The sequence below is a fragment of the Manis javanica genome, chromosome 1 (assembly GCF_040802235.1).
Source record: "Manis javanica isolate MJ-LG chromosome 1, MJ_LKY, whole genome shotgun sequence".
Lineage (NCBI taxonomy): Eukaryota > Metazoa > Chordata > Mammalia > Pholidota > Manidae > Manis > Manis javanica.
Window position 1 is genome coordinate 91,788,488 of NC_133156.1, and position 13,397 is coordinate 91,801,884.

Here is a 13,397-nt window from a genome sequence, read left to right on the forward strand (position 1 = left end):
AGGGCCGGCCCTGAAGGGCTGTGCAGCCTTCAACGCAAAAAGCCGCTCGCGTTTCACGGACACATTTTAACACATCCCTGATCAAAACACTAGGGTGCCTCTCCCGAAGTGGCAGGGACCCTACAGCCCAAGCTCACCCACCTGACCTGCTCGCCTCTCAGCACACCCTGGGAGTTAAGGAGAAACCCGCCACCCCTCCCTCCCCATAACCCCGAAGGCTGGCTTGAGTGGCGACCCAGTCTTCAGCAGTTGATTCATATCTACTCAACATCTGGAGGTGCACACCGAGGGATGGGAAGCCCTGCAGAGGAAGGAACCCTTCAACATAAATTCCCTTAAGAGCCAAGGAAAGGGCAGAAGCAGCTGTCTGTGCGGTGCTTCGCTTTCTCCTCCAGTGCACACCTCTTCCCCGGGTGTCACCTAAATTTCACCCAGGCTTCCACCCCCTCCAGCCCCCATTGCCAGGGGCTCTCCCTCACAGTCTGGGTTGGGCAGTCAAAACTGCCTGTCCTCACCCCTGAATGAGGCACACACAGGCCAAGCTTCCCTCAAGGGGAGTAAGAATACGTTAAGAAGCACTGGTTCTTCTCCCCATGACGTGAAATCTGGGTTAGAGATTCGAGGCACGCTGCCCATTTTTTCACTGGTCCTTGCAGTGGTTGCTGTGTGCAACCACTCTCACAGGGGATAAAAAAAGACTGGCTACGAAAAGGATCAGTCAAGAGCTGCTCAGAAAGGCCAGGCCAGGAACACACAGTCATAATGCTAAGTACAAAGGAAGGATCTAGTTTGAAATTATTTCTTTGGTTCTTCCCTTCCTTTCCCTCCCCATAACATCAACTTTTGGAGTGACTGGATGAAGACTTCAAATGACAGCTTCTAACCTTCACAGAGAAGCAAGGTGTAACGTCAAACCCCTAATTCAGGTATAGAAGGCAGAAAGAACTAGTCTAACCTGATTCTTCTCCCTGTTTCTCTTCTCAGTTTAGCACTCCAACTTCCCAACTTTCTGGTCTCTCTGTCTCTCTTTTTTCTTTTTCTTTTCTTACCACATGAAAAAGTCCATCTCCAGCTCTTGCAGGAAAAAAATCTATGCTGTATTTTCTAATGGCAACTTCTTCATAAAATTTCTGTGCAGGTTGGGTTCCCCAAGAAGCAGATTCGGAGACAACCTTTAGCAGGCAAAAGGTTTATTAGGAAGCATCTTGGAACCAATATCTGGAAGGAAAGGAGGGAGGAAGGGAAGATGGGAGGGAGGCAAGGAGGCAAAGAGAGAGGAAGATTGATCAGCCGGAGAAACTGAGCTAGGATACAGTCCCTGGGAAAGCCTCAGGCACCCCTGCAGGGAGGTTTCTGAAACTGGGATGGTGCTTCTAAATTGTCCTGATGGGGGGTCTAGGAGGATGGGCTTTACACCCCCAACAGATCAGTAGTTACTCAGCTGAGGCAATCTCCTAACAAGCAGGACAGCTGAGCTGAGGGCTTTCTGCTCACAGCTCTGCCCAGCTGCCTTCTTTTGGGCATTGTAGCTTCTGCCAGTTTCCTTCCAGGCTGCCTGGGTCCATGCTTCCTTGTGCCTATCTAGGCCTAGAAGGACAGCGCATTAAATGGTCAAGACTGAGACACAGGGACAGTCACCCATTTGAAGCAGGCCTAAGCCTGATGGCCGCCACCTGCTCTCCTTCCAAGGGACCATCCAGAATCTGGGCAGACATCATGAGAGGTAACAGCACCAGTCTCCAAACCAACCCCTCATGTAATGTGAAGTCGGGAGTTAATCATGCCTAACGCTTATCTATAATTCTTTTACATACACCCATTTCAGTTATTATTCTTCATGGAGCTTTCCATGGCAGCCCTTTTTGATATGTACAGCCATGCTAACTCATGCCACATGTCTACTTTTTCAGTTTTCTCTAGGAATGTGGTTATGATGACGAAACTGCCCCAAGAAGAGAAATAGGCCATTCACACACTGAGGCTTTTGAAGAAAAGAAGTCTATGACAAAACAGAAATTATAACCACTCTTCTGGTGGAGAACATGAGGAGCTGACTCATGAAGGGATAGCCACTAAGAAACAAATTCAGATTGAACTTCCTACATTAAAAATATAAAAAAAGATGAAGACTTAAGAGAGTAGATAACCTGAAGGCAGCTCCTGAGCGGGACTGAGCTGCCCAGTGCACTCACTGAACCCTGCACCTTAGGACCAGTGCCTTTCACTGAATGCCATAACTCTCAATAGAAGATGGAATAGGGTAAATGCACCAAGTATAAATTTTCCTTCCCATTCCCAGAGCAGCTGATAGTTTTTTTTTTTTTTTTTTTTTTTTTTTTTACTTATCATAATTATATTTATTTAAAATATATATATATATTTTACAGTTGGAAATTTTACTGTACTCTTCTATTTTCGTATTTCCTCCAAAGAATTTTATTGCAAAGTAGTAAATATATATGCCTTAAAATATTGCTAATGGTTCTATATAAGTTTTTGCAACAAAAATAACTATAATTGAATTCAAATTTTTAAAAGTCCCATATCTACGAAGGCAAAAATGTTTAAACATTTTCTTGTGGATTGAATTAGCATTTATGATTATTGTTAGTACACAAGTGATGGAAAAAACTGTATTGCAAATCTTGATGAAATTACTCAATTTTCTAGCTTTATTAGAAATTCATCTCAATAAGAAACATAGGTTTATTTCTTTTTCAATCAATTTAAATATTAATGGACATATATTTCTTTATGCTAAGATGAGGATTCCACATAAATTGTATTATTATTATTATTATTATTTTTTTTTTTTTTTTTTTTTTTTTTTGAGAGGGCATCTCTCATATTTATTGATCAAATGGTTGTTAACAACAATAAAATTCAGTATAGGGGGGTCAATGCTCAATGTACAATCATTAATCCATCTCAAGCCTAATTCTCGTCAGTCTCCAATCTTCTGAAGCATAACGAACAAGTTCTTACATGGTGAACGAATTCTTACAGAGTGAATAAATTCTTACATGGTGAACAGTACAAGGGCAGTCATCACAGAAACTTTCGGTTTTGATCATGCAATATGACCTATAAACCATCAGGTCAAATATGAATATTCATTTGATTTTTGTACTTGATTTATATGTTGATCCCACATTTCTCCTATTATTATTATTATTTTTATTTTTAATAAAATGCTGAAGTGGTAGGTAGATGCAAGATAAAGGTAGAAAACATAGTTTAGTGCTGTAAGAAGGCAAATGTAGATGATCAGATGATCAGGTGTGTGCCTATGGACTAAGTATTAATCCAGGCTAGACAAGGGCAGCAAGACATCCACGGATGCAGAAGATTTCTCTCAAAGCAGGGGGGGTGAGGTTCTGAGCCTCACCTCTGTTGACCCCCAAATTCTCACCTGATGGCCCCCCTGCGACTGTGCCTGTCTTAGGTTGTTCCTCCCTTGAGGAATCTTACCCGTCTCTGGCTAACCAGTCATCTTCCGGGGCCATACAGGGAAATGTAAAGTTGGTAAGTGAGAGAGAAGCCATATTGTTTGCAAAGGTTAGCTTTTTACTTCTTTGCAGATTTATGCCCTGTGGCTTCTATGCCCAGCACTTGTCTCGAGGTATCTTTACCACCTGGAGGAATTATGATACTCGGTAAATTCGATATGAGGCACGAATTCTATTTAAAGTTTGTAATTAGGAAGGAAGAAGAAAAGCTATAGATGTAGCATATGAAGGAAACTTGGGAGGATTGATTATTTCTTTGACATATCTTCTTGTATAGTACCTTAAGTATGTATAGGTTTTAAACTACTAACTAATTTGCACACACATATTGACATAATAGGAGTACGGTGACATAAACAAAGCAAATCTATAATTACCAGCCATCTCCAGTGAAGCCAAGAAAACCATTTAGGCACCCTAGGCATTTGTGAAAATTTATCTATGATATGATGGATATTTTCCAACTGTACTTGAACCATCAGACAAATTAAAGCAGCCCATTTCTGGGATCTGTTCACATCCCATATGTTCTTTTAACCATAGATAGTCTATAGTCATGAGATTTTGGGGTGCTACAACTTGCACCCCTCCCAACTCCTGGTTGAGTTCCAACAGTACAGATCCAGTCAAATTCGTTGTCTCACTGTATGCACATGCCAGCCTAGACATCTCCCTCCTCCTTCTTATGGCAAGTCCAGGAGACGGTGGGCTGGATGCAGCCACAACCGCAGCATCGTCCGGATCCCTGTGGAGGCTTTTTGATGATCATCCCCCGGCACGAGTCCTCCAGAGAGTGCTGATGCCGGAAGCTCCTCCTCATATCGTATCTTAGTTCATTTTCTGGGTATCCAAGCTAGGCCTTGATCTTCTGCGTAGAGACAAACAGACCCTTTGCCCACACTTTGACATGCCCTCTATACCACTGTGCAGAACTCATTGGAGGTCAGCACACAGTAACTGCTTTTTTTTTTTTTTTTTTAATTAAGAGAAAGGAATATTATCAGAAAAGAGTACCTCCATAGCTGATCATCTGACACCCTTTAAGTGATCAACATTAAGGATATTTAAAGCATGCGTTGATCTTTGATTTACCAATAGTTTTATCCTGTTAAGGAGTAATCCCCCTTTTCTTTCTTTCTTTCTTTTTTTTTTTTTTTTTTTTTAAATTTTTAATCTACACTTACCTGAAGAATACTATGTTTACTATGCTCTCCCCTATATCAGGTCCCCCCTAACAACCACATTACGGTTACTGTCCATCAGCTTAGCAAAATGTTGTAGAGTCACTACTTGTCCTCTCTGTGTTGTGCAGCCCACCCTCCCCTTTCTCCCTCCCCCCCATGCATGCTAATCTTAATACCCCCCTTCTTCTTCCCCCCCCTTATCCCTCCCTGCCCACCCATCCTCCCCAGTTCCTTTCCCTTTGGTACCTGTTAGTCCATTTTTGGGTTCTGTAATTCTGCTGCTGTTTTGTTCCTTCAGTTTTTCCTTTGTTCCTATACTCCTCAGATGAGTGAAATCATTTGGTATTTCTCTTTCTCCGCTTGGCTTATTTCACTGAGCATAATACTCTCCAGCTCCATCCATGTTGCTGCAAATGGTTGGATTTTTCCACTTCTTATGGCTGAGTAGTATTCCATTGTGTATATGTACCACATCTTCTTTATCCATTCATCTACAGATGGACATTTAGGTTGCTTCCAATTCTTGGCTATTGTAAATAGTGCTGCGATAAACATAGGAGTGCATCTGTCTTTCTCAAACTTGATTGCTGCGTTCTTAGGGTAAATTCCTAGGAGTGGAATTCCTGGGTCAAATGGTAGGTCTGTTTTGAGCATTTTGATGCACCTCCATACTGCTTTCCACAATGGTTGAACTAATTTACATTCCCACCAGCAGTGTAGGAGGGTTCCCCTTTCTCCACAGCCTCGCCAACATTTGTTGTTGTTTGTCTTTTGGATGGCAGCTATCCTTACTGGTGTGAGGTGATACCTCATTGTAGTTTTAATTTGCATTTCTCTGATAATTAGCGATGTGGAGCATCTTTTCATGTGTCTCTTGGCCATCTGTATTTCTTTTTTGGAGAACTTTCTGTTCAGTTCCTCTGCCCATTTTTTAATTGGGTTATTTGTTTTTTGTTTGTTGAGGCGTGTGAGCTCTTTATATATTCTGGACGTCAAGCCTTTATCAGATCTGTCATTTTCAAATATATTCTCCCATACTGTAGGGTTCCTTTTTGTTCTATTGATGGTGTCTTTCGCTGTACAGAAGCTTTTCAGCTTAATGTAGTCCCACTTGCTCATTTTTGCTGTTGTTTTCCTTGCCCGGGGAGATATGTTCAAGAAGAGATCACTCATGTTTATGTCTAAGAGGTTTTTGCCTATGTTTTTTTCCAAGAGTTTAATGGTTTCGTGACATACATTCAGGTCTTTGATCCATTTTGAGTTTACCTTTGTATATGGGGTTAGACAATGGTCCAGTTTCATTCTCCTACATGTAGCTGTCCAGTTTTGCCAGCACCATCTGTTGAAGAGACTGTCATTTTGCCATTGTATGTCCATGGCTCCTTTATCAAATATTAATTGACCATATATGTTTGGGTTAATTTCTGGGGTCTCTAATCTGTTCCACTGGTCTGTGGCTCTGTTCTTGTGCCAGTACCAAATTGTCTTGATTACTATGGCTTTGTAGTAGAGCTTGAAGTTGGGGAGTGAGATCCCCCCTACTTTATTCTTCTTTTTCAGGATTGCTTTGGCTATTCGGGGTCTTTGGTGTTTCCATATGAATTTTTGAATTATTTGTTCCAATTCATTGAAGAATGTTGCTGGTAATTTGAGAGGGATTGCATCAAATTTGTATATTGCTTTCGGCAGGATGGCCATTTTGACGATATTAATTCTTCCTAGCCATGAGCATGGGATGAGTTTCCATTTATTAGTGTCCCCTTTAATTTCTCTTAAGAGTGACTTGTAGTTTTCAGAGTATAAGTCTTTCACTTCCTTGGTTAGGTTTATTCCTAGGTATTTTATTCTTTTTGATGCAATGGTGAATGGAATTGTTTTCCTGATTTCTCTTTCTATTGATTCGTTGTTAGTGTATAGGAAAGCTACAGATTTCTGTGTGTTGATTTTGTATCCTGCAACTTTGCTGTATTCCGATATCAGTTCTAGTAGTTTTGGAGTGGAGTCTTTAGGGTTTTTTATGTACAGTATCATATCATCTGCAAATAGTGACAGTTTAACTTCTTCTTTACCAATCTGGATTCCTTGTATTTCTTTGTTTTGTCTGATTGCCGTGGCTAGGACCTCCAGTACTATGTTAAATAACAGTGGGGAGAGTGGGCATCCCTGTCTGGTTCCCGATCTCAGTGGAAATGCTTTCAGCTTCTCGCTGTTCAGTATAATGCTGGCTGTGGGTTTATCATATATGGCCTTTATTATGTTGAGGTACTTGCCCTCTATTCCCATTTTGCTGAGAGTTTTTATCATGAATGGATGTTGAATTTTGTCAAATGCTTTTTCAGCATCTATGGAGATGATCATGTGGTTTTTGTCTTTCTTTTTGTTGATGTGGTGGATGATGTTGATGGATTTTCGAATGTTGTACCATCCTTGCATCCCTGGGATGAACCCCACTTGGTCATGGTGTATGATCCTTTTGATATACTGTTGAATTCTGTTTGCTAATATTTTATTGAGTATTTTTGCATCTACGTTCATCAGGGATATTGGTCTGTAATTTTCTTTTTTGGTGGGGTCTTTGCCTGGTTTTGGTATTAGGGTGATGTTGGCTTCATAGAATGAGTTTGGGAGTATTCCCTCTTCTTCTATTTTGTGGAACACTTTAAGGAGAATGGGTATTATGTCTTCTCTGTGTGTCTGATAAAATTCCGAGGTAAATCCGTCCGGCCCCGGGGTTTTGTTCTTGGGTAGTTTTTTGATTACTGTTTCAATTTCTTTGCTTGTAATTGGTTTGTTTAACTTTTGTGTTTCTTCCTTGGTCAGTCTTGGGAGGTTGTATTTTTCTAGGAAGTTGTCCATTTCTTCTAGGTTTTCCAGCTTGTTGGCATATAGGTTTTCATAGTAGTCTTTAATAATTCTTTGTATTTCTGTGGAGTCTGTCGTGATTTTTCCATTCTCATTTCTGATTATGTTGATTTGTGTTGACTCTCTTTTTCTCTTAATAAGTTGGGCTAGAGGCTTATCTATTTTGTTTATTTTCTCAAAGAACCAGCTCTTGGTTTCGTTGATTTTTGCTATTGTTTTATTCTTCTCAATTTTGTTTATTTCTTCTCTGATCTTTATTATGTCCCTCCTTCTGCTGACTTTAGGCCTCATTTGTTCTTCTTTTTCCAGTTTTAATAATTGTGATGTTAGACTATTCATTTGGGATTGTTCTTCCTTCTTCAAGTGTGCCTGGATTGCTATATACTTTCCTCTTAAGACTGCTTTCGCTGCATCCCACAGAAGTTGGGGCTTAGTGTTGTTGTTGTCATTTGTTTCTATATATTCCTTGATCTCTATTTTGATTTGTTCATTGATCCATTGATTATTTAGTAGCATGTTGTTAAGCCTCCATGTGTTTGTGAGCCTTTTTGTTTTCTTTGTAGAATTTATTTCTACTTTCATACCTTTGTGGTCTGAAAAATTGGTTGGTAGAATTTCAATATTGTGGAATTTACTGAGGCTCTTTTTGTGAGCTAGTATGTGGTCTATTCTGGAGAATGTTCCATGTGCACTTGAGAAGAATGTATATCCTGTTGCTTTTGGATGTAAAGTTCTATAGATGTCTATTAGGTCCATCTGTTCTAGTGTGTTGTTCAGTGCCTGTGTGTCTTTACTTATTTTCTGCCCGGTGGATCTATCCTTTGGGGTGAGTGGTGTGTTGAAGTCTCCTACAATGAATGCATTGCAGTCTATTTCCCTCTTTAGTTCTGTTAGTATTTGCTTCACATATGCTGGTGCTCCTGTATTGGGTGCATATATATTTAGAATGGTTATATCCTCTTGTTGGACTAAGCCCTTTATCATTATGTAGTGGCCTTCTTTATCTCTTGTTACTTTCTTTGTTTTGAAGTCTATTCTGTCTGATATTAGTACTGCAACCCCTGCTTTCTTCTCACTGTTGTTTGCCTGAAATATGTTTTTCCATCCCTTGACTTTTAGTCTATGCTTATCTTTGGGTTTAAGGTGAGTTTCTTGTAAGCAGCATATAGATGGGTCTTGCTTTTTTATCCATTCTATTACTCTATGTCTTTTGATTGGTGCATTAAGTCCATTTACATTTAGGGTGACTATTGAAAGATATGTACTTATTGCCATTGCAGGCTTTAGATTCGTGGTTACCAAAGGTTCAAGGTTAGCTTCTTTAGTATCTTACTGCCTAACTTAGCTCGCTTATTGAGCTGTTGTATACACTGTCTGGAGAGTCTTTTCTTCTCTCCCTTCTTATTCCTCCTCCTCCCTTCTTCATATGTTGTGTGTTTTGTTCTGTGCTCTTTTTAGGGGTGCTCCCATCTAGAGCAGTCCCTGTAGGATGCCCTGTAGAGGTGGTTTGTGGGAAGCAAATTCCCTCAGCTTTTGCTTATCTGGGAATTGTTTGATCCCACCATCATATTTAAATGATAGTCGTGCTGGATACAGTATCCTTGGTTCAAGGCCCTTCTGTTTCATTGCATTAAGTATATCATGCCATTCTCTTCTGGCCTGTAGGGTTTCTGTTGAGAAGTCTGATGTTAGCCTGATTGGTTTTCCTTTATAGGTGACCTTTTTCTCTCTAGCTGCCTTTAAAACTCTTTCCTTGTCCTTGATTCTTGCCATTTTAATTATTATGTGTCTTGGTGTTGTCCTCCTTGGATCCTTTCTGTTGGGGGTTCTGTATAATTCCATGGTCTGTTCGATTATTTCCTCCCCCAGTTTGGGGAAGTTTTCAGCAATTATTTCTTCAAAGACACTTTCTATCCCTTTTCCTCTTTCTTCCTCTTCTGGTATCCCTATAATACGAATGTTTTTCCTTTTGTATTGGTCACATATTTCTCTTAGTGTTGTTTCATTCCTGGAGATCCTTTTATCTCTCTCTATGTCAGCTTCTATACGTTCCTGTTCTCTGGCTTCTATTCCTTCAATGGCCTCTTGCATCTTATCCATTCTGCTTATAAATCCTTCCAGGGATTGTTTCACTTCTGTGATCTCTTTCCTGACATCTGTGATCTCCTTCCGGACTTCATCCCACTGCTCTTGCATTTTTCTCTGCATCTCATCCCACTGCTCTTGCATTTTTCTCTGCATCTCATCCCATTGCTCTTGCATTTTTTTCTGCATCTCTGTCAGCATGTTCATGATTTTTATTTTGAATTCTTTTTCAGGAGGACTAGTTAGGTCTGTCTCCTTCTCAGGTGTTGTCTCTGTGATCTTTGTCTGCCTGTAGTTTTGCCTTTTCATGGTGATAGAGATAGTCTGCAGAGCTGGTACAAGTGACCGCTGGAAGAGCTTCCCTTCTTGTTGGTTTGTAGCCTTTTCCTGGGAGAATAGCGACCTCTAGTGGCTTGTGCTGGGCAGCTGTGCGCAGACAGGGCTTCTGCTTCCTGCCCAGTTGCTTTGGGGTTTATCTCCACTGTTGCTGTGGGCTTGGCCTGGCTGGGGCTGTTCCTCCAAAATGGTGGAGCCCCGTTAGAGGGGGAGCAGCCAGGAGACTATTTATCTCCGTAAGGGGCCTCTGTGCTCCCTGCTGCCCAGGGGGTTAGAGTGCCCAGAGATCCCCAGATTCCCTGCTTCTGGTCTAAGTGACCTGTCCTGCCCCTTTAAGATTTCCAAAAAGCACTCTCCAAACCAAAACAACAACAGCAACAATGAGAGAGGGAACAGAAAGGAAAAAAAAAAGAAAAAACACACGATTTTTTTTTTTTTTTTCCTCAGGTGCCGGTCCCAGGCACCCGCGCACTGGTCCTGCTGCCCTGTCTCCCTAGCACCAGGGTCCCTGTCCTTTCAAGGCTTCCAAAAAGCACCCACCCACCGGTCCCGCAGGGAAGGAACGCTCAATATTCTTGGTCCTCAGGCACTGGTCCCACGCACCCGCTCACCAGTCCTGCCGCCCTGCCTCCCTAGCACCGGGGTCCCTGTCCCTTCAAGGCTTCCAAAAAGCACTTGGCAAAAAGAGAGAAAAAAAAAGGGGAAAAACGCGCGATTTCTTCCGTCCTCAGGTGCTGGTCTCAGGCACCCACCCACCGGTCCCACAGGGAAAAATGCGGGATATTCTTTGTCCTCAGGTGCCGGTCCCAGGCACCCGCTCACCAGTCCCGCCGCCCTGCCTCCCTAGCACCGGGGTCCCTGTCCCTTTTAGGCTTCCAAAAAGCACTCGCAGAAAAGAGAAAAAAAAAAGGGGAAAAACGCGCGATTTCCTCTGTCCTCAAGTGCCGGTCTCAGGCACCCGCCCACCGGTCCCGCAGGGAAAAACGGGGGATATTCTTTGTCCTCAGGCGCCGGTCCCAGCCACCCGATCACCAGTCCCGCCACCGTGCCTCCCTAGCACTGGGGTCCCCGTCCCTTCAAGGCTTCCAAAAAGCGCTTGCCAAAAAGAGAAAAAAAAAAAAAGGGGAAAAACGCGCGACCTCCTCCGTCCTCAGGCACTGGTCTCAGGCACCCGCCCCCAGGTCTCGCAGGGAGAAACGCGGGATATTCTTTGTCCTCCGGCGCCGTTCCCAGGCACCTCCTCACCGGTCCCGCCACCCTGCCTCCCCAGCAACGGGGGCCCGTCCCTCTAAGGCTTCCAAAAAGCGCTCTCCAAAAAAAAAAAACTGCTCCAGTTTCTCTCCACCCGCCGGGAGCCGGGGGGAGGGGCGCTCGGGTCCCGCCGGGCTGGGGCTTGTATCTTACCCCCTTCACAAGGCACTGGGTTCTTGCAGGTGTGGATGTGGTCTGGATGTTGTCCCGTGTCCTGTGGTCTCTATTTTAGGAAGATTTTTCTTTGTTATATTTTCATAGCTCTATGTGTTTTTGGGAGGAGATTTCCACTGCTCTACTCACGCCGCCATCTTGGCTCCCTCCAGCTGATAGTTTTAAAACCTTCCTCACACATGATTTCCACTGCCAATTCTGGCTTAGTGAAAGGAAAAAAATTATATATCCCTATTATCTCTACCAAGTGCTCTCAGTGGGTGTGTGTAACCTGCTGCCATTGCTGGCACAGATCATCCTCAGTCTGCAAGTGGAGGAGCAATGGTTTAACTAAAATCAGCCCCTAGCTTAGCTCTGCAGCCTGGGTTCTTGCTCAGGTAAGTGATTTCTGGACCGATTCCCATGTCACGATTTCAATGCATTCCAGGATAACAGCGAAGTCTACAAGCTCAGACACTGCAGATAAAATTTAGGCTCAAGATACAGAATAAGGACAGAAAAACCAATATTGTCAAAATATTAAATTACGTGAAAAAAATTTAGTTACAGTTAATGTCCAAGAAACAAATCAAAAGAAAGCAAACTAAATTGGAAATGTCTTCAAAAACGAAATCTCAGATACATCCAGGGTCAGCTGAATGGCCTGTATGTTTTATACTGATGTCAAATAAGAGCTTACTTCAGATTATCACCCAGAGCCACTGCAAGATTCTGAACAATTAAGGTCCCTTCCCATTCTAAAATGACATGAGTCTTCCAGAATTCCTCTAAAGAAGGAGAAACTGTGATAAATGCATTCTGAATGATTCTCAACGATAAAGGTTAAAACAATAGCAGCTTTCTGATTGACCTTTAGATAACCAAACATTTAATCAACTAATCAGTCTTACAGGGCTTCTGGATTCAAACTACATTCCTAATGGTGGAGCTTATTGGAAATGTACCCACCCAACATGTGAAACGATGCAGTTTGATAGGTAGCCCAGAACAGTAGAAGGTTCAGCATGAGAAGGGTGAATCTGAAGGCCAGACGTACCTGGTAGAGCTGTACCTCAGGCAAGTCACTTAGCCTCGGGGCCTGCATTTCCTAGACAATCCCAAAGTCCCTAAATCACCAATGTTTGGGGATGCTATGACATTTTTACTTCCTTTTATAAAATTATGTTTAATTTAAGAGAGTGGGGTTTTTGAACTGAAAGAGTGGTCTCAAACCTAACTAACTGCACCTCAGAATCACCCTAAGGAATTTGTCAGAAACCCAAGTTCCCTGGTTCCATCCCAGAGACTTGGATTCAGGGGTCAAGGACAAGCCTAGCCTCTGCCTTTTCAAAGAAAGGGAATTCAGTGTAACCTTTTCACAGCCTCCTTTGAGAACTTATAGAAAAAGAGAGAGTCCTCATAAGAGCCTACAAAACCCCACCTGATGTGGCCCCTGCTGGCCTTCGAGCCCTCTTCTCTCTCTCCTCCAGCAATGCCTGCCTCCTTGCTGTCTCTTCAGACCTATCACTCACTGTCAGCCAGGAGTTCTTCTCTTTGCCTGTGAAGCTGTTCTGACGCAAACCGTATGGCTAGCTTCCTCCCTTCCCTTAAGTCTCTGCGCACATGTTGCCTACACAATAACTGCTGTTTAAGCTCACAACCCACATACCTCCATTGTCCCCCTGTCACTCCTGATTCCCCAGAGCCTGCTCTGTTTCTCTTTTTCTATAGAACTTATCACCTTCCAACTTATTATATAATTAGCACACTTATTATTATGCTTATTGTCTGTCTTCTCCCACTAGAATATAGGCTCTACTGGAGCAGGAATTTTTTGGTTTCTTTTTCACTGATGGGTCCCAAATTCCTAGAACAGTGCCTAGCACATAGTGGGTACTCAACTGTTAAACAAATACATTTTTTTCTCCCACTTTTTCCTCTCTTGCCTTTTGTTCTCAACTCTTATAACTCAAAATTGAAAGGGTTTGGAAGGGTTTTTTTTTAATTTTCTTGTGTA

The 13,397-nt window shown here is 42.4% G+C and overlaps 1 protein-coding gene across 21 annotated transcripts in view; it reads right to left on the minus strand.

The window, feature by feature from the left end:
• PDE8B (phosphodiesterase 8B) overlaps nucleotides 1-13,397 on the minus strand; it is a 348,583-nt gene that overhangs the window by 203,379 nt on the left and 131,807 nt on the right. The gene's annotated exons all lie outside the window — the stretch shown is intronic.